General features: G+C 49.9%; 1 protein-coding gene and 1 long non-coding RNA gene across 5 annotated transcripts in view; one reads left to right on the plus strand and one right to left on the minus strand.

Moving 5' to 3' along the window:
• The window catches only part of NOS1AP (nitric oxide synthase 1 adaptor protein), a 270,178-nt gene that overhangs the window by 127,472 nt on the left and 119,719 nt on the right, over positions 1–22,987 (minus strand). The window lies entirely within an intron of this gene.
• LOC132686605 (uncharacterized) lies at positions 1,933–4,559 on the plus strand. The gene is made up of 2 exons (XR_009613813.3): positions 1,933–3,357; positions 4,379–4,559. It is a non-coding gene; the product is annotated as an uncharacterized LOC132686605 (long non-coding RNA).

Consider the following 22,987-nt stretch of genomic DNA (forward strand, 5'->3'; position numbering starts at 1 on the left):
TGTGTACACACACACACACACACACACACACACACACACACACACACACAGTACTCCTGGTGGAAGGACTGGTGGGATACAAACCACTCGGACAAAACCAGGAAAACCCCAAGAAGCAGACAGCTGGCTGTATGCAGAGCTCCTCAGTCAAAACTCCAGGCTCTTCTCTGTTCAGACGTTCCAGCCCTTTCCATCTCTGGGCTGCCTTCCTTCTGTGTGCAAATGCATGGTTTCTTAGTTATACCCAGTCTGCGGTGGCCACCGTGTCTCAGTCCCCCGCCTTCCACCCTGAGCACAAACCTTAGGTTTGTTTTTTTTTATTTTAATGTTTATTTATTTTTGAGAGAGAAAGACAGTGTGCAAGGGGGGCAAGGGCAGAGAGAGAGGGAGGCACAGAATCTGAAGCAGGCTCCAGGCTCTGAGCTGTCAGCACAGAGCCTGATGAGGGGCTCGAACTCATGAGCCGTGAGATCGTGACCTGAACCAAAGTCGGACGCTTAACTGACTGAGCCACGTAGGTGCCCCACAGACCCCGTATCTGTGTTGGCGAAACTCCTGCTTGAATTTTGTTTAAAAACCTACGTTCATCTTCCCGGTGCTACGATGCCTGTAGTTATCTGCAATTCTATACACACACACTTTGAAAGACGTCTGCAGAGGGGGCGCCTCGGTGGCTCAGTCGGTTAAGTGTCTGACTTCGGCTCAGGTCATGATCTCACGGTTCGTGAGTTTGAGCCCCACATCAGGCTATGAGCTGCCGGCTCAGAGCCCAGAGCCTGCTTCAGATTCTGTGTCTCCCTCTCTCTTCCCCTCCCTGTCCACCATTTAAAAAAAAATTTAGAAAAGAAAAAAGGAAGACATCTACAGAGTTGCTCCACTGCTCGAGTGGGGGGTGGGGGGGGGGGCTGCTGGGCTGCTTCCTGTCTCTCAGGGACATGGTTTTCCTGGAATTTTGTTTGCAAACTCATCTTGGGAGTCTTCCCTCCTTATTTGCTTCTGCTGACAGCAAGGCTGGGCCTTGCCCTATCGGATATGCAACCGTGAACGAGGCTGGAAGGCAGGCTTTTAGGAACTTCTCCTTTATGGACAACAAAATGCAGGATATCAGTCATATCTGTGGTGCCATACAGTCCGGGTCCCATCGCTGAGGACCACCGTGATGTGATGCCTCCAGTGTCCCAGCAAGGACCACGGCCCTAACGCCACCTTCCTGCCGGAGTCGGGTCCTGCTCTCCCGCCATGTGTTAGAGGCACTGACACCCTTTTCTGGGGCCGGCTGTGAAGTCTGAGACATCACCACCAACCCCGCTTCCACTCCTGGTCCAAAAACTGTCCCCCTCTTGGTTTTGAATTCAATTATGTTTAAAAAAAAAAAAAAAAATGTTTCCATGTGTTTGGGACAGAGGAGAGACCGTTCTCAATCTGTTTACTATATTTGTAAAAAGTCCACAGAGAAATGTTAATATGGCCCTCTTAAGTATTAAAAAACTTGCATTCTTTTTAAAAATGCTATAAAGGGGCACCTGGGTGGCTCAGTCGGTTAAACATTCGACTTTGGCTCAGGTCATGATCTCGCGGTTCGTGGGCTCAAGCCCTGCATCAGACCTGTGTCTCCCTCTGTCTCTCTCTCTGCCTCTCCCTGCTCGTGCTTTCTCTCAAAGATAAACAAACATTAAAAAGTTTTTTAATGTTATAAATTTGTTAATATATACATATACTTAATGACAAATGCATAGGAAAAAGAAAAGACCAGGAGCATACAGTCTGTTAAGTGTTAAATGATAACTCTGAGGGGCACCTGGGTGGCTCAGTTGGTTGAGCGTCCGACTTTGGCCAGGTCATAATCTCATGGTTCATGGGTTCGAGCCCCGCGTCGGGCACTGTGCTGACTGCTCAGGGTCTGTGTCTCCCTCTCTCTCTGCCCCTCCCCCGCTCGGATTCTGGCTCTCTCAAAAAATGAATAAACATTTAAACACAAAAATGACAACTCTGAACGTTAGATAATTTTACTTTTGGCTTAAACACATTTTCTGTAATCGTGAATATGGTGTCCAGGATGTTTTTCTTGAGCACACAACCCAAAGGGAAATGAATGATACAATTTCAGGCAGTTTGAGATGCCCCCCCCCCCCCCACCTCCCTGGTCACAGCCCCCAGACAAATTGGCCCTTGAGGGCGGACAAGCTACTGGCCTACGGGAGAAAAGAGTTAAGAGCAGAGGCCAGGCCTGCCGTCAGAGGCTACTAAAGAGGGGAGGATTTAAGAGCTCCCTGAGGACAGCACCAGCTTAGAAAGACACAAAGTGCTAATGGGCATATTTATCACTCCCTCCCTAACGAGCACAGACCTCAGGAAGAAATACAGCCTGAAGGAGGGAAAGTGAGCTGAATCAGCCTACAGGAGAAAGTAAGCACAGAAGAAAGCTAACAATCTGAAGTTAGTAACGGCTTCAACACAACTTCCATAGAAAGGCCTTCCCGACGCCCCCAAACCACAACAGGGTGCTGGTAGGTTCCCACCACGCCTCTTACTATTTCGTCACTGCACCTGTCACAATTCACAAGTTCATGAAACTGCGACAATGTTCTGGGTGTATTTAGGTCCCCGCCCGCCCCTCTGTGCAAGCCCAGGAACTCCAGGACCCTGTGTATCCCCTTCCCTGCTGAAGACCCCAAGCCCAGTAAAGTTCTCTTAAATGAATGCTGCGTACAAGCAAAAACATTACTTTTAATATTCCTTGTTGCTAAGCAAACTTTATGTACCTTCATTTCGTGAAAAGAAAATAACCCGAGCCATTCGTGGTCTCTGGCTAAAGTAGGGGTGACTCCTGGGCCTCATCTACCCCAGGGACACGCTTAGTGATCCAAGGTGCCAGCGGAAGGCAGACAGCACAGGGAAGTCACCGCCCTCTCCCCCTTCGAGCAGACAACACAGCACAGGTGGCAAACTGATGACCTTAACCTGGATTAGCTGGATCCACAAGAGTGAAAATTTTAAGGAAATGGAAGGCGAGACATCCTGTTTGAGGCACCTGTGGGTCCTTTAATCCTCTTTAGAAAAGCACAGGCACATCATCATGCACGCAAAGTGTTCCCACACACACAGATCTGGTCTCTTTACACACCCTGTCTGAACAGGGAGGCCCTGCAGGGAGGGACTCTGCCCAGTTTACAGGCTGGGGAAGGTAAGCGGAGCCCAGAGGGACAACTGGGCCGGAGCACCTGCTGTGGGAGCCGCGGCCCTGATCTACGGAGCCCGGAACAGGTTGAAGGAAGAGGAGGGACAGACCAGAAAGGACACCTTTCTCATGATTACTTGTGCTTTGTGTTGTGACAACAGTCCAGGCCTTCGGGAAAGGTGAGCGCTTTGAATAAAATAAAACTAATGAATAAGAAATAAAGGGAGTGACCTCCTAACCTGACCCCAGGGTTCAGAAAACACTGAATTCTGTGCTGATCATTATCCCTGATGGCTCCTGAGGGACGAGAATTAACATTTTGGTTTCAGTAAGGAGCGCACGGGCTCGTGGAGGGATGGAGAGTCATTCCTGGCTTCTGGGTCTCAGGTCTATCATTGGGAAGAGATCATTTCCAACGGGAAAACTGCTTAGAACCTTATTTTTCACTGAGATGCTTCTTATTGGACGCTGACTTCTCTCCGTTTGAGTCTCCCCCAGGCCCTGCTGTTTTGCTCCTGACCCATTAGCCCCTGGCCTCCCTCTGAGAAGGTCACTCTGGACCTGTGGTCCCGTCCCGTGAACACCATCAGTCTTAGCCAAAGCCATGGGGAGGATGCTGGCCGATTCCTGGGGCAAGAAAGACAGCTGCCCTAACTTCTCTTTCTCTCCCACCTTCTGCCAAAGTTTCTCTGGATAAAGTCAGGTTCAGGGGATGGGTCCAGAGCATTGCTCCTGTCTTCCTATTCCATATACTCTTCATATTTTATTTTGCTTCGGTTTTTGTTAAAGCAAAACTTTCTTTCAGAAGGACCGTCCCTCTTCCTGTCACAGCAGCCTACCTCCAAAACAACACATACTTTTCTCTTTGACCTTTCTCGGGGCTCCCAGGGTTCCAGTTCTAAGACCATGTACTTAGAAAGCTCAACAGCCTAGGGGCGCCTGGGTGTCTCAGTCGGTTAAGTGTTCAACTCCTGTTTTCGGCTCAGGTCATGAGCTCACGGTTTGTGAGTTTGAGCCCCACATCTGGCTGCGCTGACAGCACGGAACCCGCTTGGGATTCTCTTTCTCTCTCCCTCTCTCTCTCTGCCCCTCCCCCACTCACACGGTCTCTCAAACTTAAAAAAAAATACTAATAAACTCATTAAAAAAAAAAAAAGCTCAACCACCTTGAAAACCAAATAATGCCCTTGGTTTCCACAGGCATGTTTCCCCTGCTAAGTTATTGTTCTTCCAAAGTCAAGCCTCCACCAGAGAAGAAAAGAATGTGCAAATGTCAGAAGCAGGCAAAAACTGCCAGAATACAGGCAATCCTAAAAATCAAACAGTGCCTTCAATGGAGAGGCAGGCAATAAATACATGAATGAATGAATGGTCTCAAGAATCAATCCTCACCTTATTTCCTGAGTGGGTCCCTGGGCTGCACACATCCCAAGCCTCAAAGCTATCTACTGTGGACTGAGAAAGGTATTTTTGTCCCCTCTCCTCTCTCGCCTGCAGAAACACTCTGAGATCATGAATGGAAGGTGTTAGGAGTGCCGACTTTGTTAATTACAAGGTAATGATTCTACTTCCTTTAAACCTGCAAAGTGCCGGGGAGTACAAATTAAAAGCGTTTAAACTTCCTAAAAGTGAACTTAGAGATTGTCTTTAGTAGAGTAACTCTCTGGTTAAAAGAAGAAGAAGAAGAAGAAGAAGAAGAAGATGCTCTCCAGGGCACCCAGGCACAAGTGAAAGGTGCCTTTTGGGTTCAGAAATAAATTTTGTGTGTGTCACGTAACCACGCGTGGCACTGAAACGTTTACCTTGAGTTTGTCATCTCAGGTTCCTTTAAGGTCCCACCTGCAAATCGGCCACAGTACAAACGGGAAGCAGGGCCTCTGCACTGCAAAGCTCTGAAATTTTAATAATTTCCTACATGCTACTCAGCTATGACTATTAAAGGAGACGCACTTAGATGATTCATAAAGAAAATATTTATGAAAACAATTACAAGCACAATTAGGAATTTTTCTCAGAAATCTCTTAATCACTGTTTAATTGAACCCTGATCTCAACATCAGATTTTTATTAAACTTGTTTCTGTGCTTGGGGCGCCTGGGTGGCTCAGTCAGTTGAGCATCTGACTCTTGACTTCGGCTCAGGTCATGATCTCACGGTTTGTGAGTTCGAGCCCTGCATCGGGCTCTCTGCTGGAAGCATGGAGACTGCTTGGGATTCTCTCTCTCCTTTTCTCTCTGTGCTTCCTCTGCTCCCATATGCTCTCTCTCTCTCTCTCTCCAAACAAATAAATAAACTTTAAAACAAAACAGTTTCTATGCTTTGACTTCGGAAAAACAACCCCTTTTGGATGCTTCTGCAAACATTAAGCTCGGCTTGACTCCAGAAGCCTTTGTGAGCCTGGTTTTCCTCAACCGTGGCAGTGCCTCAGCCCCTGCCCCCCATCCACTTTGGGGCAAGAAGGAAACTTCCCTGGGGCTGCTTTCAAATTGCCACAGGACTGTTCTTGGTTGTTTTCCTGTCCTTTAACGAGTTTCTCTGCTTTCTTAATAGGAGACCAAGGGTGGGGGGGAAAGGCAGCTGGGGGAAAGTGTGGGGTTAGGGAGGTGGGCCTGTGAACTGCATGTCTAAGCTGAAAGCAAAAAATTTCATAAGTGGATTCTAAACAAGGTATTTTTTCACTGAACTCTTACCCAGAATAGGAACAGTCACAACGGTCTTGGATAGAATTTCCAAACCATTTTCTCAGAGATTCCACATCTCTTGTACTCAACATCCTGGATAAAATGTGGAGAAGTCTTTGAACGGAATGCTCAGGTGGTATTACAACCAATGAACAAGCTGGTGAGGCAACTGATGAGGGTCTACCCGTGGCTGCCAAAGGCCCAAATGAGGTACAGCGTGATCTGCAAGCACAGTGTCCTCACTCGGCCACACTCACGTTCTTCCACTCTCTCCTGACCTCCCCGGTCACGTGGGGCCTTCACCTCACCCCAGGAGGAACGCCAAGATCCATACCGACAAGGGGAATCACTTTTCTTTTCTCCTTTTGTTTTCAGTAGTTTCAGGTGCTCGCCATCACGATCAACAGGAAAATTAAGGAGTCCCCAAAGAGGTAAAACACAGCGTAGCCTCATGACCCCCCAGCAAGATCGACTGCAATGGGCCGCCATGTTGGGCCGTGTGCCTGTCTGGCTTCGGAACTTGGGTGAAGAGTAAAAATCACAGCTGAGGCTGACGGACATCACATTTTCACTAAAATTTATCAAAACGAAAACAAAAACCCCTGCTTGGTGAAAGAAGGACCGATGTGTGCCTTTGGTACATAAATAGAACACGAAACCATCCCCATACTATACAGAATCCTGATAATGCAGGGGGCACCCACGTCATAATAAGCTCCTTAATTAACACCAGTCAGGTAAAAAGGGCTCTCAAATGTCCACTCATGCTTGAGGACGAAAGGTCTGAGAGTGGCCACTGTTAGCGTTCCTTGTTTATCACAATAATACTGCTCAGTACAGGGCGCCTGAGTGGCTCAGTCGGGTAACTGACCGACTCTTAATTTCAGCTCAGGTCACCATCTCGTCATTCGTGACTTTGAGACCTGCATCGGGCTCGGTGCTGACAGTGTGGAGCCTGCTTGGGATTCTCTCTCTCTCTCTCTCTCTCTCTCTCTCTCTCTCTCACTCCCGCTCTCTCTAAAAAAACACTGTTCAGTCATACTGCGGAGGCTGAAATTAACAGCGGGCACTGAAGCAATTTGATAGTCCCTGAAACACTGGCACAGCCTCCAATTTAGCTATTCCACATCTAACAAAAAGGTATGTGGAAATACAAGGTGTGGAGAGACATACAATCACAGCCACTGCAACATTTCTTTATAAGAGCAAAGAATTTTTTAATTCACTGGGGGAATGATTATATTAATTACGACGTAATCAATACAATAGAACACTGTGAGGCTCTTAACAACGGAATGGGATTTTCTGTATACACAGGCATGAAAGGATGCCCGCAATTTACCACAGAGTAAGAAGAAAAGCTGAGAAAGTATGTATTGTAGGATCCCATTTCCCTTTTAAAAAAATCAGTAGCTGGCATTTAAAGGCTCATGTTCCAGTGCTATGTTAAATATTGACATGGTTTTTAAATTTAACATTACTAACAGCCCTAGGAGTTACTTAATATTCTCCATTTGAAAACAGAAGAAAGTCAGGCTTGGGGTGTAATGATTTGCTCAAGGTCAAAAAGCCAGTGAGCTGTGGGTCGGGCACTGACGTGTGTTATGTGCATGAAAAAAACAAGAAGAAATCAAAGATTCCCAGAGGTGTTAATGGTGATAAGCTCTCTAGATGGGAGAATGGAAAAGGCAATTTCATTGTCTTCACTACAACGTGGATTTTTCCTTTTTCCCCAGCAAGAAATTCTAGTTATAAATTGGAAAAGACGACAGAAAATCAGCAGGCCTTCAATGGGAGTCCCTGAATAGGCGAGCGCCATGCCGTCAGGCAAACCATCGCCTCAAAGACCAGTGTTTAAAGGGTTTGGATTGGTTTTTCCTGGAACAGAGCTCTGATGGGTCGTCAACCAATTCCGGATAACAAGACTCGTCATCCAAAAGACACATCGGAGTGCTGAATCGTATCAACTTTGACCCCTCCCCACCTCCATTTGGCCCTAAAGATTCCAAGCATATGCAATACGTAACTAAATAAACACCCGTGTGGAACACGACAGCAGGCCCTTGGCACGAAGCCACGGGGAGAGGCTAGGTTTGCTTGATGAGGTTACCAAAGTGTGAGGCTTTAGAGCCAGCGTGGAAAACACCGACCAGAGCAACACAGAGGGGCTCACGGAAGCTTCTGTCCTTCAAAACGCAGCAAACACTGGGCCCTAGAAGAGCCACAGGAGCCTCCAAAGTCCAGATCACAACTTATCCATCTCCTAAGTGAGAAAACTAACTTCTAGCATCTGCCCTGTGTCTGTCTGGCCAGGCACATGGGTTCAATGTGCGCTCTGGTCACCTGTGCTCTGCTCACATGGTCCACCTGCCTCCACCCCCAGTTAAGATGCCCGCTGTCTACGGCCACGGCCCAGACCCATGCAGGCCACACGGCAGGTGCTTCAGCTGGACACAAGCGAGGGCGGCCTTTACAAAGAAGGCAGAAACTTCCCGTCACCCGCTCACGTGCCCATGTGACAAGCAGACGCGACTTCAGTCCCGTGTGGATGTGTCCCCTTTCCTGGGGGCACGGCAGAGAGAAGTTGCCTCCTGAAAGGTAAGGTTGCCAGCAGCAGGTTCCCCATCAATCCTGCCCTCAAGCAGCCACGAAATTACAGCGAGCCTGGCGAACCACAGAACAGAGCTTCAAACCTGTTATTCATAGAAGACGAGAGAAAACATCTTTCTAGAAGGCTGCTGGAACCCAGTCCTGCCCACCAGAGGCGACGAACCACTCTGAAAGCGCACTTGGTCTCCAGCGGCTCTCCCAGTGAATCCTTACTGCCCCCCACCTGTTTCCTCAAGAGACCAGCAATCGTAATCCTTTCAAGAGGAAAAGGATTCATCTGGTTTGGGTGGGGAAAAAAGGAAAGAGATTCAAGGATGATGGAAGACCCAGGACCTTGATCCACAGCACGTGGGCAAAGAACAGGCAGGGGAGAGTGGTCATTTTTAATTTTTTTAAGGTTTTTCCTTTTTTTTTCTTTTCTTTTCTTTTCTTTTTGTTTTTTTGAGAGAGGAAGAAACAGCGAGGGAGGGGCGGGGAGAGAGAGGGAGAGAGAGAATCCCAAGCAGGGTCCACACTGTCAGTGCAGAGCCAGACGTGAGGCTCAAACCCACGAACCATGAGATCATGACCTAAGCTGAAACCAAGAGTCAGATGCTTAACTGACTGAGCCACCCAGGTGCCCCAAGAGCGGTCATTTTAAAGAAAGGCAGAAGGACCAGATCCCTGGGGACCAGGAGATGGAAAGACGATGAAACCAGACCTAAACAAATAATTCTAGGGGACAGCCCACATCCCCGGGGACAGCCGCTCCCACTAGCTAGCATTACTGAGCACGTACATGCACCCCCCGGTGGAGGCTCCGGACATACTGTGTCACCTGTCACGGCAACGCAATGAGGTGAACGTCCTGACCCCCACCCTACCAGCAGAGGCAGGGCTGGAAAGTTCAGGAGCTTGCTCGGGGAGACAGCTGGCAAATGACAGAGTCACGCCCCACACCCAGGTGTAACTGAATCCCCACCCCTCCCCCGCCCCCCAACCCTCCATTAAGCACTACGAAACACCGTGCTTGCACATGAAGCTGCTGTCAGTCACCCCAGAGACCCTCCCTTGGGCCCTTCGGGACCGTCCTAAGACAAACCAAAAACTAAGTGAAAGACTGGCTTAGGCCGAGCCATCAACAAATGCTCTGGCGATATGGAGCCTAGCAGGGCAGAGAAGAGAAATTCCAAACTGGCTGCAGAAACAGTGTGGAACCCACAGCGCCCAGAGCTGTATCTGCCCTCCAGCAGAGGAAGCTCCTGAAAGTGACCCCACAAGCGTGGGCCACTGGAGGGGACAGGGCCACTCCTGCCATCCTGTCTGTTGCCTGATAGGCTGGGCTCCAGGAACAGCAGGGGGCTGGAGGAGGGGGCCACTCAGTGAGGCAAACTGGCCTTGCAGGTGTTTTACGGCTCCCAGCAAACTACACGTGACCGTGGCCCCCAGAGACCAGCAAGCCCCTCATCAGTCCTGAAGACACTCTCTCAAGATCGCAGGGTGGTGACATCTGCAGGACTTGGCTCAGGGGGGTGGTAGGAGTGGAAGCCATTGACAGTCACAACTGATTATGGAAACTTCCTGGGATCCCTCAAGGGCATAACCAGAGAGGCTTGGTTTCAGATGGGTCAGAAAGCTCAGAGCCCGGTCATCAAGGCAGTTTATTCATTAACCTGATGTTTGGGGGCTGTAATGCAGCCCGTTTGTACAGATTCAGGGGAAACAGTGGCTCTGTGGGGACAGGTGACCTCATTTCAACCCAGAGTGAGACCTCAGGTCACCAGGCAAGGAAGATTCTGCCTCCCAGTGATTTTCAAACTTTAAAGTCTCGGGACTGCTGCAAATAGAATGTTCCCAGGAAGCTCAGACTTTCGGCTGGTCAACAGTAGAAATGCGCTCATGGGCATAGAGGTGGGGCCTCCAGGAACAGGAAGACCCAGGTTCTGATCCCAAGGCAGCCACATATCAACTGTGATACGTTCAGGAAGTGAGTCTCTCCACAACTCAGTCTCTTCATCTCTAACGAGGGGATCATACTGCTTCCCTCGTGGTTATTTGGGAGAAATCAACGAGACTACGTGAAGGTTCCGGATGCTGAGCCCATGACAGCATGATCGTCCCTGCACCTGCGGGCGGAAGCGGCTGTGGCCCAATGGCTGGCAGGATGCCACCAGTCAGTCGTAAACCAAGCAGCAGAACAGAGGTGCTTTAAAACAAGAGGTGATTTAAAAACTGACACTGAGCAAATCAGAGAAATGTACCAAAAAGGGGAAAAGAGAAAGAGAAAAGTGTACACACGAGTTTAATTACATTCACAGGGTTAATGCCAAGGTCACGTCCTTTGCTCTGGCATTGGTGACTCAGCCACATACACTCGCTCTGCCTGGCTGGCACCAACAGTAATTGGGACGCCACACTCATTTGATCATACAGAGGCCAACAACAGATGTGGACCCAAATGGGGAGCGGCCCAGTATGGTGAAAAACACCGCCAATTTGGAGCTGGACCAAAGGGTCTGTCTGGATCTTGCTAGGTCTCGCCCTGAGCCTCAGTTTCACCTAAAGGAGACGACACAGGTGCCGGGGGGCGGGGGGGCCTCAGTCGGTTAAGCGTCAGACTCCTGATTTCAGCTCAGGTCACCATCTCACGGCTCCCGAGATCGAGCCCCACATTGGGCTCTGCGCTCACAGCGTGCAGACTGCTGGAGATTCTCTCTCTCCCCCTCCTCTGCTGGTATGCTCTCTTTTCGCAAAAGAAACACTAAAAAATAAATTAAGTAAAATTATATTGTAAGTACTCTAAAGGTCGCCACTTGAGCCAAAGGGGCCCTGGAGGATTCAGGCCTCTCTGGGCGTGAGTGGAGGACTGCGGGGCCATTATGGCAGAAGACGTCCCAGCAGTGCTCAGAAATAACGCAAGCCAGCGGCAGGGCTCAGGCCAGGGAGCAGGGCAATTCTAAGCAGAACACCGCGTCCTGTGGCCTGGCAGCCACGGATTCATGTTTGCATCTTAGGAAAAGACCACAAACAGCACGACTTCACAGAGTAACAGAAAAACACCGCCCAGGGCTGTCCAAGCTGCAGGTAAAGGTCTCGGCACGCCGGAGGAGGGCACAGCAGTGCAGCTGCCCCGGCAGGTGCCGGTGCATGACCAGTGTGGCCCGGCCAGGCAGCTTCACGCAGCACGGGGGCAGGACTGCAGCGGCCCTCAGCAGGTGCTGAGTGGCTCGACTCTGGTCGTAGGGCCCTAAGAGGGCACACTTCCTGGGACGCGTCGGGGAGCATGTTCAGAACAGTCACGAGGACGTAAAGGCCACGGGAGGAAAGCGGATATAGGACCCATGAGACACCTCCCAGGGGTGCTCAGAAACACCCGGATAAGCTTCAGGGCAAAGCAGCATAAAAGTCTCACTGTCGAGGGGACACCCGGGTGCCTCAGTCGGTGAAACGTCCAACTCTTTGATTTCGGCTCAGGTCACGATCTCACAGTTCGCGAGCACGGCGTCGGGCTCCGTGCGGACAGTGCAGAGCCCGCCTGGGATTCTCTCTCCCTCTCTCCCTCTGTTCCTTCGCCTTTGCGTGTTCTCCTTCTCAAAATAAATAAATCAATTAAAAAAAAAAAGTCTTACTGTAGTGCTAGGGGCAGAACCAGAGGAACGTTTTGTTTTGTTTTTTTATACTGAAGTTGCTCTGTCTTTGTATTTTTTTTTTAATTTTATGATTGTTTCTTTAAGTAGCCTCCATGCCCAATGTGGAGCTTGAACTCATGACATGACCCTGAGATCAAGCGTTGCATGCTCTACCGACTGAGCCCGCTAGGCGCCCAACTTGTTCTGGTTTTGATGCTCCACTTGCTGATATGGCCCTGGAGGGGGTGGCGGGGAGTGATTTGCAAAATAATTTTAAGATTCAAAGATCATAATGGTGACTGAGTAACTCCAAGCAACTAGAAAGGGCAAGAGAAACAGAGGAACAGAACTCATGAACACGTCTGAGCGCACACACAGAGCTCCCACGTGGTGGGAGGTGGCTAACGAGGAAAAGGACGTTTCAAAAAGTCAGCAAGATGGACGGGACGGCAGAAGAGGTTCATCAGCCATCTGACTGGGGGTAGGAGGAGAGAAACACTGAGGATTGCTTTTGATCAGGAGACAAATTGCAAAGTAAAAATCCAGCCGCTCCCTCGCATGGCGGCCTACCCTTACCACGGGGGACAGCGTTTCGGCCGTGCGGGCTCACCTCCCTCTTTATTCTTCTCTCCAACTAGACTGTGAGAGAACTGAGGGCCGTGTCTTAGGCTCACCTCCTCGTCGCAAGCGCCTAGCCCACCTGGCAGGGAGGAAGCACCAAACGGGTGTTTCCTGAATGAACAAAAAAACCGTTAAGGGAACTGAAATGGAAGCGGGCCCCTGGACCCCATGGCGAGAGAAAGCTCTGGTCTCACGAGGTCGCCAGAGAAGGCCACTCACGCGTGTGGCGTTTCCTTGAATTCCATTTTATATACAGTAAAACCTTGCATAATTTGTTCCAGAAACATGCTTGTCATCCAAAGCACTCCTATATCTGAGCGAATTTCAAGAACCATTGAGTCAGTTGTGATCATGTGACCTTCGGGGTCAGGTACCACTCGCATCGCAAGACACTGCTGGTTTATCAAGTTAAAATTTATTAGGCACGTTTGTTCGTCTTGCAAAACCCTCGCAGAACAAGTTACTCTCAATCCAAGGTTTCACTGTACTCTTTCATGGTTTCCAAAGCACGCGTTCTGTGTCCAGCCAGAAGCCTAAGGTCCTAGAGAACAAGGGCCCCAAATTTCGACACCCCCGGTTTCCAATGCCTGGCACCACAGTGCAAGATTTGGGGTCTTCAACAGTTATTCATTAAATAGGCTTGAATAAAGGAGACGAGAAGAGGCAAGTAAAGTTGCTCCTAGTGGGCAAGGTTCCTTCAGGTCGATTTACAGGAGAAACGAGCTGGCTGTTTATCAGGCTTCATTGCGACAGGCATTCCGCAGGACAAAGGCGGCCTTTCAGAACGACAGGAGCGGCCGCACCTTCTCCAGGGCTCCGGGCTCGGTGTTTCCACGGGAGAGCTCGGGGTTGATAGTAAAGTGCGCTGGCACAGGCACATGCCAGGGAAGTTGGCAGGGCACCTGCCCGGGCTGGGACTGACTCCAGGCAGCCTGGCGAAAGTCAAGAAAGCTCGTAATTCATCCAGAGGAGAATTTAAAAACAATCCAATTAGTGGAGTATGACTGCAGATTGGGCAACTGAACGTCAGCTAACTTCAACAGTCAGGGCAGGGAGTAGGGGACGGGCCCATCCCTCTCTCCCCACAGCACGTGACCCAGGTGAAGGTGAAAGGTCTCCCGTCTCTTGGATTTGACAGCTCCGGCCAGATCAGCCTGTCAGCAAAAATGCCTGCACAGGATCAGTGGGAGAGCCTCCTCGCTTAATGCAGAAATTCCTAGGCAGGCAGCTCCCTGTGCAACTACTGCTAGATTAAAGGGGCAAGACAAAGGAGCTAATTAGTAGATAAGGAAAGGCCCTGAGACAGGAAATGCGGTAGGTTATTACAGCTAGTGCTGAAGAGGAGAGTTGCCAGGGTATCTAAATATGTACACAACAAGGCATAAGGGGCCACGATCACAAGTTCACGTCCCTCCTAAGGAAACATACATGCCAGGGTTTTCAGGTCACTGCCTAACTGCACCTAGGTTCCTCACAGTTGGGGAAGTAGGCAGCCAGCCCTGCCCTGATCCCCACCCCGGACTCCAGGGGCCCTCGACCCACCCACCCCCCCCCCTCGATACAACTCCACACTCCCCCCCATACTGTTCGGCAAAGTCAGGGATGGTTTCGCTGGGCAACAATCAGCAGCTTGCCATCTGAGCTCAAAGTAGTCAAGGCACAGACTTCCAAGGGACAGCCTCCAGGCTCATCGGGTAGCTGGTAATGCGACAGACACATGCCCTAGTCAGCGGGATCCACTGCCCTGCCTGAGAGAGTTCGGAAACTAGACATTCACAAACACAGCAAAAACTAATTCTAAAATTCATATGAAACCCCAAAGACCCCAAAGAGTCAAAGCAATCTTGAGAAGGGAGAACAAAGCTGGAGGCATCACCCTACCTGATTCAGAACGCAATTACAAAGTCACCATAACCCAAACAGTACGGTACAGGTGTAGAGAGACAAACACAGACCGACGGAAGCCAACCGAGAGCCCAGAAATAAACCATGCGTACATATATGGTCAGCTAACCTTCAACAAAGGGCACCAAGAATATACAATGGGGAAAGGGTGGTTTCTTCAATAAATGGTTTAAGGAAAACTGGATATCCACCTGCAGAAAAAAATAAAATAAAATTGGACCCTTCTCTTAACCCATAAAAATCAACAGAAAAGAGAAGGAAGACTTACGACCCCAAACCGCAAAACTCCTAGAAGAAAACAGGAGGGGCAAAAATCTTTGACACTGGCCTTGGCAATGAGTTTCTGGCTAGGACACCAAAAGCTAGGTAACAAGAGCCCAAACAAGTAGAACTACAACAAATTAAAAAGCTTTGGCACAGCAAAGGAAACCGTCTGCAAATGAAAAGGCACCCTACGGGTTGGGAGAAAATAACTGCAAACCATGTATCTGCTAAGGGGTGAATGTCCAAAATGTGTAAGGAACTCCCGACAACTCAACAGCAACGAGACAAATAACCCAATTAGAAAATAAGCAACGGGCCTGAACAGACATTTCTCCAAAAATGACGTACCAACGGCCAACAGGTACGCGAGAGGGCGCTCAACATCACTAGGCACCAAATAAACTTCGAAACAGAAAGAGATATCCTTTCACACCTGTTGGAGGACTCTTCCCAACAGAAGTGTTGGTGAGGATGTGGAGAATAGGGAATCCTTGCGCACTCCCGGTGGGAATGTAAACTGGTGCAGCCACACCGGAAAAACGGTCCGGAGGTTCCTTAAAAAATTAAAAATGGAACTGCCACATGATCCGGCAATCCCACTTCTGGGCGTACACCCAAAGGAAATGAAGTCAGTCCCTCGGAGAGGTATCTGTGCCCCCCACCTCATGCACCATCGTTCACAACAGACAGTACGTGGAAACCACCGAGGTTTCGACAAACGAAGGGATAAAGAAATGACGGTGTGTCGGGGCGCCTGGGTGGCTCAGTCGGTTAAGCGGCCGACTTCGGCTCAGGTCATGATCTCGCGGTCCGTGAGTTCGAGCCCCGCGTCGGGCTCTGTGCTGACAGTTCAGAGCCTGGAGCCTGTTTCAGATTCTGTGTCTCCCTCTCTCTGACCCTCCCCTGTTCATGCTCTGTCTCTCCCTGTCTCAAAAATAAATAAAACGTTAAAAAAAAAATTTAAAAAAAAAAAAAAAAAAGAAATGATGGTGTGTATAAACACATCGCGAACTACCGTTCAGCTTTAAGGAAGGAGACTCTTTTCAACAATGTGGATGAAGCCGAAGGACGTCGTGCTAAGTGCTATCAGCCAAACACGCAAAGAAAAAACCCGCATGACCTCACTTATATGTAGAATCTTAAAAAATCGAATACGTAGAAGCAGAGAGTAGTATGGGTGACGAGCACCTCGAGGTGGTGACAAGTGGCATAAAGACGTCCGGTCAATTACAGAGCGGAACGGGCGCTGCATGGAGCCTGACAAAAATGCTCTCGTGGAAAGCAAGGACGTCACAGAGAAAGGCGGTCTCAGAGAGCCCAGTGATGGGACAGTCAAGGGCCTGAGGCAAACAGTTTCCAGAGAAGGTGGATTAATTGTGGTCCTCGGTCACAGCCAACTCCCTGGACGGCGGAGTCAGAGCTGCGCAGAGACCGACAGAAAGCAGCAGGGGAAACCACGTGGCTTTTGCTTGCCCCTCAGTAGGGCAGGACGGCTCCCAGGGAGAGAGCTGGGCAGAGCTGGGCCCAGCACCGGGGCCAGTCACTGGCCCAAGAAGGTCAAGCCAGGACCCCACGGCCAGTAAAATCTCAGATTTACCACGGCCTCTCCAGGCTCCCCCGTGGCAGCCTGCTTCCCACCCAGAAGTTTCTGAAGAAATGTAACTACAGCGATGCTCTCTGCCCATCAGTGTCCTCACTTGAACACCCATCCCACCCACCCCAAGAAATTGGTCTTTAGACGGCAGCTCTCTCCATCTCCCTTCCCGTTCTCTTCTCAAGGATCTCAAGACATAAAGAAAAATCAACAATATAAAAATATCTTTTTAATGTTTATTTATTTTTGAGAGAGAGAGGAGAGAGAGAGACAGAATCCGAAGCAGACTCCTGGCTCCGAGCTGTCAGCACAGAGTCCTACATGGGGCTCGAACTCACGAACAGCAAGATCACGGCCTGAGCTGAAGTCGAACGCTTAACTGACTGAGCCACCCAGATGCCTCTAAAAAAATTTTATTTAATGCACAGGGTGAGAAAGGACTTGGAGTCACCCAGTCTGGCCACTGATCTGATAGCTCAGTTTCTGCCGAGCCAGGATCAGCCTCGGCAAGAGAACACCGCCAGTGCCTAGAGCGCTTTCCCTCTGCGGGCTATTTCACATTCCAACAACCCTGGCAGCTAGAATGTTCTCCCGGGCCAAATCTGCCTTCCTACCACACCTGGTTCTGCTCTCAGCTTCCTGACAGTCTGTCCAGAAGCTGAAGACGGACGGCCAGCAAGAGCCTGGTCTCCACTAAGTGTTGGGAAGGCCCTGGCCCAAGCCTGCCTCATCCATTTCTCTTCCAGGAGCATGAAAGAAGTGGACTTCAGGGTAAAGGAGAAGTCGCGTGGTGGTCAGAGGCGGAAGGGATGGAAAAGATCCTTTAAATCCTTCTTCTTCCTTCAAGGGCGAGCCCGGGCCTGGAGAAGAGAAGCTTCCTCGCTCAGTCCTCACAGCCACTGGGTGGTAATGTGAGCTCTCCTCAGTTCTGGGTCTGCTTGTACTGAGTTCTCCTGGGGTACGCTCCTCACTTTCCCAACAACACCGTGGGCCATTCTCACTACCGCTGTGCACACACGTTCAGTCCAGCGCTGCTCCCGACCTACAGGCCTAGACCTCCGGCCTTTGGTTATCCTGGTCCAACCTTACAGGTAAAACTGAGCCCTGGGACACTTGGGCCCCATACTGGCGCCCACACTGGGAGGGGCACAGCAAACCTTTCTGGAAACTACTCCCCAGCAAATTTAGGACCAGCTCGTATAAAAATGGCCAACACACAGTCCCCGCAGAGGTGTGATGCCGTGAGTGAGAATCCAGAGGAGGAAAAACTTTACCCATAAGCTTAGTCTATTAATCAGTTTCTCCAACGTAAATCTGAACGAGGGACGTGCTACCCGTCCACTCCCTCCCAGTGCTGGCATTCTGAACGTAAGGCACTCCGGACCCAAGAGTCAGCAAGGAAAGCAAAATGAAAACCAGGAAATTGTAAGTATTTATCTAATACACGCTGACTGACGATGATGAATACGGCCTCAGACTTTCGGTTCTCCCCGGCCCCAGCTGGAGGAGGTACAAACCAGGAAAATGAGCTGAGCCTATCGAAACGAACGCTTATTAAACATTTACTCTATCGTCTGTATACAGGCATTGTGGAGATAATGAAAATTCTCCCCCAAGGTATTTATAACCTAACTGAGGAGACGAGATACATGGCACGTCTAGAACACAGTAAATCAGGGGTTCTCAACTAGGAGTGATTCTGCTAGGAGTGAAACAGGGGACATGTTTCAGTGTCTGGAGACATTCTGGGTCGTCACACCTGGAGGGCGCTACTGATACGAAGCGGACTGAGGTCAGGGATGCTGCTAACGTCCTATAGGGCACAAGATCCCCCCTCCCGGCCCCCCCCCCCCGACAAAGATTTATCTGGTCCAAAATGACAGTAGTGATGAGGTTAAGAAACCCTGAAGTAGACGCTCACCAGAATTCATCCAATTCAGGGACGCCTGGGTGGCTCAGTCGGTTAAGTGTCCAACTTTGGCTCAGGTCATGGTCTCACGGTCCGTGAGTTCGAGCCCCGCGTCGGGCTCTGGGCTGACATCTCGGAGCCTGGAGCCTGCTTCGGATTCAGTGTCTCCCTCTCTCTCTGCCCCTCCCCTGTTCACACTCTGTCTCTGTCTCTCAATAATAAATAAATGTTTTAAAAAAACTGCTGTAAGAATTCATCCAATTCAGTATTTATTGAGCACATGCATGTGTCAGGTTACAGGCATATCGTGAATTGGAAGTAAGACACGTCTCTTTTCTGAAGGCTACGTAAAACAACTATAAAATGCAAGGTGTGAGGCAATCCAAAGTTACACTGGGTGTGTAAATGCTTCGGGATTCTGCTAAAAGGAAGACACCCGAAAGCCAAGATTACTCAGGAAGAAGATGGGTCCCCAGCTTGGTCTTGGAGGAGAGGGGAGTCTGGGGTGGGCAGGCTGAGGGCATTCCGGCAGGTGAACAGGCTGACTTAAGGGACAGCATCAGCCTCACCGGCCTCGCTGTGAGAAAGGCGTGCCTGGTGGACCCACGCGAAGCCCACCAGCCACTGGTTCTCCCACATAATCACCAGCTACAGAAGCCGGGAACCTATGTGTCTTCACCAGTGCCTGGGACAGCATGCGGACTTGATGGATAGGATATAATTATGAAATGACCACAAAAACATGAACCACTGGGGCTCCTGGGTGCCTCCGTCAGCTACGCATCCAACTCTTGATCGATCTCGGCTCAGGTCATGATCTCACGGTTCAGGAGCTCGAGCCCCGCGTCAGGCTCTGGGCTGACAGCTCAGAGCCTGCTTGGGACTCTCTCCCTCTCTCTTTCCCCCTCCCCTGCTCACACGTTCTCTCTCAAAATAAACAAACATAAAAAGAAAAAATAGGAACTACCATCTAACGGCCATCTGCTCCATGCCAGACAGTCTGCTTAACGCCGTCTGCGGAATCTCCTTCACTCCTCACCACAACCCTGGAGAGCGCACAGGGCTGCCGTCCTTAGAAGGAGGAAACCGGGCGATGGAACGCACAGATAAGTCAATCAACGGGTGGGAAAAGAAACGCCCTGAATGGCCCTGGCCTCTCCTCCTAACCTAGAATCCTCCCCGGTCTACTGTTCCCCAGCTTTCCGGCTGGCCCCCCCACATCGGTGCACGTACGCAACGGGGCTGACCGGCAGCCGGTGCGCACAGCAGAGGCGTCCGGTGGGTGGCTGGTGATTTTACAGGGGTCCCTAAGGCCTGTGTCACTGGCACTATGCCCAGCTCTTCCCAGAGTTTCTGCTGGCCAGAGCCAGCCCCGTGGAAGGGAATGAAGCAGGAACACGGTTCCAGGACATCCTCGGGGAAAAGGCTCGAGGTCCCCCGTCCATGTTCCCACAGGCGGCAGGGTAGGGCAGCCTGTCACCAGCACATTTAACAGAGCCTCTAATTATGTGATAAAAATCCTACTGGCGACTGCTTTTCCCGGAGCGGCACGTTACCACCATCCAAATATTTCTCAGTCTCTAAATAATAGGGTAGTTTTACAAGGCACGTATCTACAGCAGCTGCTGCAGCACAAATAGGTACTGCTTAATCCCTCCTGTTTATACAGTCTTCCTACCATTTATAGGATGCTCTTGTGGCTTCAGTTGACTGGATCCAAGCAAGCAGGTTAGGAGACAGGCCCCCTTATGTTCCATTCCACGGCGGAAGAGATCAAGGCTCAGAGACGTACAGTGGCTTTCCCGTGGTCACACAGCAAGGTCCCAGCCCAGCTACCTTTTCCAGCAAACCCTGGTGTGTACCAACCACTTGCAGGACCTCCTTGGCCATGGGGCAATTTTCGTCCTCCTTTCCTAGCCTATGTACTCCGTAAACAACAAACAATGCCCACTTGTATGCCAACGAGAAGAAATCACGGATCCAAAACCTGATAATCCCTTCTCTTCTTACAACAAGGCTCACCCAATTCTGGGGTTGGCAAACTTTTCCTGTATTAAGGCCAGACAGCAAATATCTTAGGATTTTGGAGCACAGACTATCGTAACCACTCAACTCTCCTCTTAATAGTGCAAAAGCCGCCACAGACAATTTATGCATGAATGGGTGTGGCTGTGTTCCAGTCAACTTTACAGAAACAGGTAGGTGAGACTAGTGTGCTGACCCTTAAATTGTAAGATCTTCCTATTTGTTAAGGATTGAACAGCCACCCCCCACCCCCCACCCCCCGACCAAAGCCATACGTTGAAGCCCTAACCTCCAAACTGTATTTGAAGACAAGGCTTCAAGGCCTTCAGGTTAAATGAAGTCAAAGGGTGGAGCCTGATCCCATAGGGCTGGCGTCCTCAGAAGAGGAAGGGACACCAATGTGTATATGCACAGAAGAAAGACCAGGTGAGGACAGAGCAAGGAGGAGGCTGCCCGTGAGCCAGGAAAAGAGGCCTCGCCAGAAACCAACCCTTACGGCACCCGGACCTTGAGCCTCCAGAACGCTGAGAAAATAAATTTCTGTTGTCTGTGGTTTTCTGTTGCGGTGAATTCATCTGCAGCCCAAGCAGACTAAAACACCATGCTCCAACAAATCTGATCGACCCATTAGGGACTCAGAAAAATAAGGAAAAAACAATTTCAATGGAAATAGGTTTAAAATGCCTCAGTCCACTTCCCTTTCCAGAGCTCCCTGAATTAAAGGGCCCTTTATTCTAATCCAAAGACGTGGCTCCACATTGCTCCCCCACCACCCCCAATTCCACACCCCCTCCCCCCCACCCCACCCCCGTTTCTCTGAGCTTTCCAGTTACTTATGTAACATTCCCTGAAAGGCTGTATGCCGCTGTTTTCCCTTTCCAAATGTAAATAGAGGATCCCCAGGTTGCTTAGAAAGTGGTTTTCACGGGGTGCCTGGTTGGCTCCATCGGTGGAGCATCCAACTCTTGATTTCGGCTCAGATCATCATCCCGGGGTCATGGGACCGAGCCCCCAAGTGGGCTCCATGCTGCGTGTGGAGCCTGCTTCAGATTCTCTCTCTCTTCCTCTGCCCCTCCGTCCCCCTGCTCTCTCTTAAAAAAAAATAATAATAAAATAAAATTTAAAAAGAAAGAAATGAAGACAAGAAAGGGGTCTTCACTTTCTCAGCTAAGAAAAAGTGGACCGAAAGACAAAGAGGTAGGATCCCTGATGCACACACACTTCTGGTTAGCATCTTAGGGAAGCAAATACGGGTCACATGCATCAGAAGCAATCCTCTGAAAGTGGGGGAGAAACAAACCTTTAGGAAATAGTCTGAGGAGACCTCTGAGCAAGAAAAATGAAGAACCACCAACAGGCTCCCAAAGCACCGCTCGCTCGCAGAACGAGGTCGTCTGCAGAGTTGGGAATTTTGCAGGGTGGCTCACAGCAGAACTAGCGATTAGCACGGCACTGACCTACGGCAAGGCGACTGCCAGTCCCAAACCTGCAATTCAGTGCCGATCACGCCTTCCGCCCATCTCCACAGCCTTCCTTAATAAAAAGCTCCGCCAGCGATGACACCAGAAGACTCCCCAGAGAAGCTGTTTATGTCGTTCTGGACGGAACGCAGAAACGGAAACGCGAGTGTGGCAATACGAGCGTCGTGTTTAGAGAGACGCAAGGAAAACCCTATAACTTTGAGTCCCATTTCCAAGAAGCATCCTGCTTAACGAGTTCTGCTTTCTCCATTCACTTCACAGTTACTCTTTGCCAGAAGGAGAAAAAAAAAAAAGGCATGGCAGGTAGAGAAAGAGCCAAGCTCGCTCTTAATGCTTTGTCCCACCATCAGCCAGTACAAGTCCACACCGCTCCCCATTAGATAAACATCCGCGCCTTCTAAAACAAATCCGAAGCTCCTTAAAAACTCCTAAAATAGAACTCAAGCCGATCCTGGAATTGCGAGAAGAAATGAGGTAACGTGTGTGCAGGCACGAGCAGGCCCAACACAATAATCAACAAATGTTTTGCTCAATAAATGTATACATAACCACCAGGAACCAGCTTCTTGTCTGGGGTTCACAGGGCTTCTGGTCACATTCTCATCCTTTAAGAAGTTGGCCACCATCTTGGGGCGCCTGGGGGGCTCAGTGAGTAAGCGTCCAACTCTTGGTCTCAGCTCGGGTCATGATCTCATGGTTTGTGAGTTCGAGCCCCACGTTGGGCTCTACACCAAGCATGGAGCCTGCTTGGGATTCTCTCTCTCTCTCTCTCTCTCTCTCTCTCTCTCTCTGTCTGCCCCTCCCCCCTGCTCACTCTCTCTCTCAAAATAAATAAATTTAAAAAAGAAAAAGAAAAAGGAAGTCAGTTCTGTTTCATCTCCAGGACAAACTGATGAGCACTGGGATTTCTGGCAATACATTTATGCCACGTAAAGTATTACAAAACCCTTCGATGCCACGTGCCATTCAGCCTCATGAATGCTCGGCTGTGCACGGAGCCCAGTTATCTTCCCAGCCACTTCTGCAAAACTCTTGGGTAAATTTTAGTAGCTGCTTCTCAACGTTCCCCGGTCCTACCCTGTAAACAAATCACCACCCATTCACATCCCAC

The sequence above is a fragment of the Panthera onca genome, chromosome F1 (assembly GCF_046562875.1).
Source record: "Panthera onca isolate mPanOnc1 chromosome F1, mPanOnc1 haplotype 2, whole genome shotgun sequence".
In the NCBI taxonomy this organism is placed as follows: Eukaryota; Metazoa; Chordata; class Mammalia; order Carnivora; family Felidae; genus Panthera; species Panthera onca.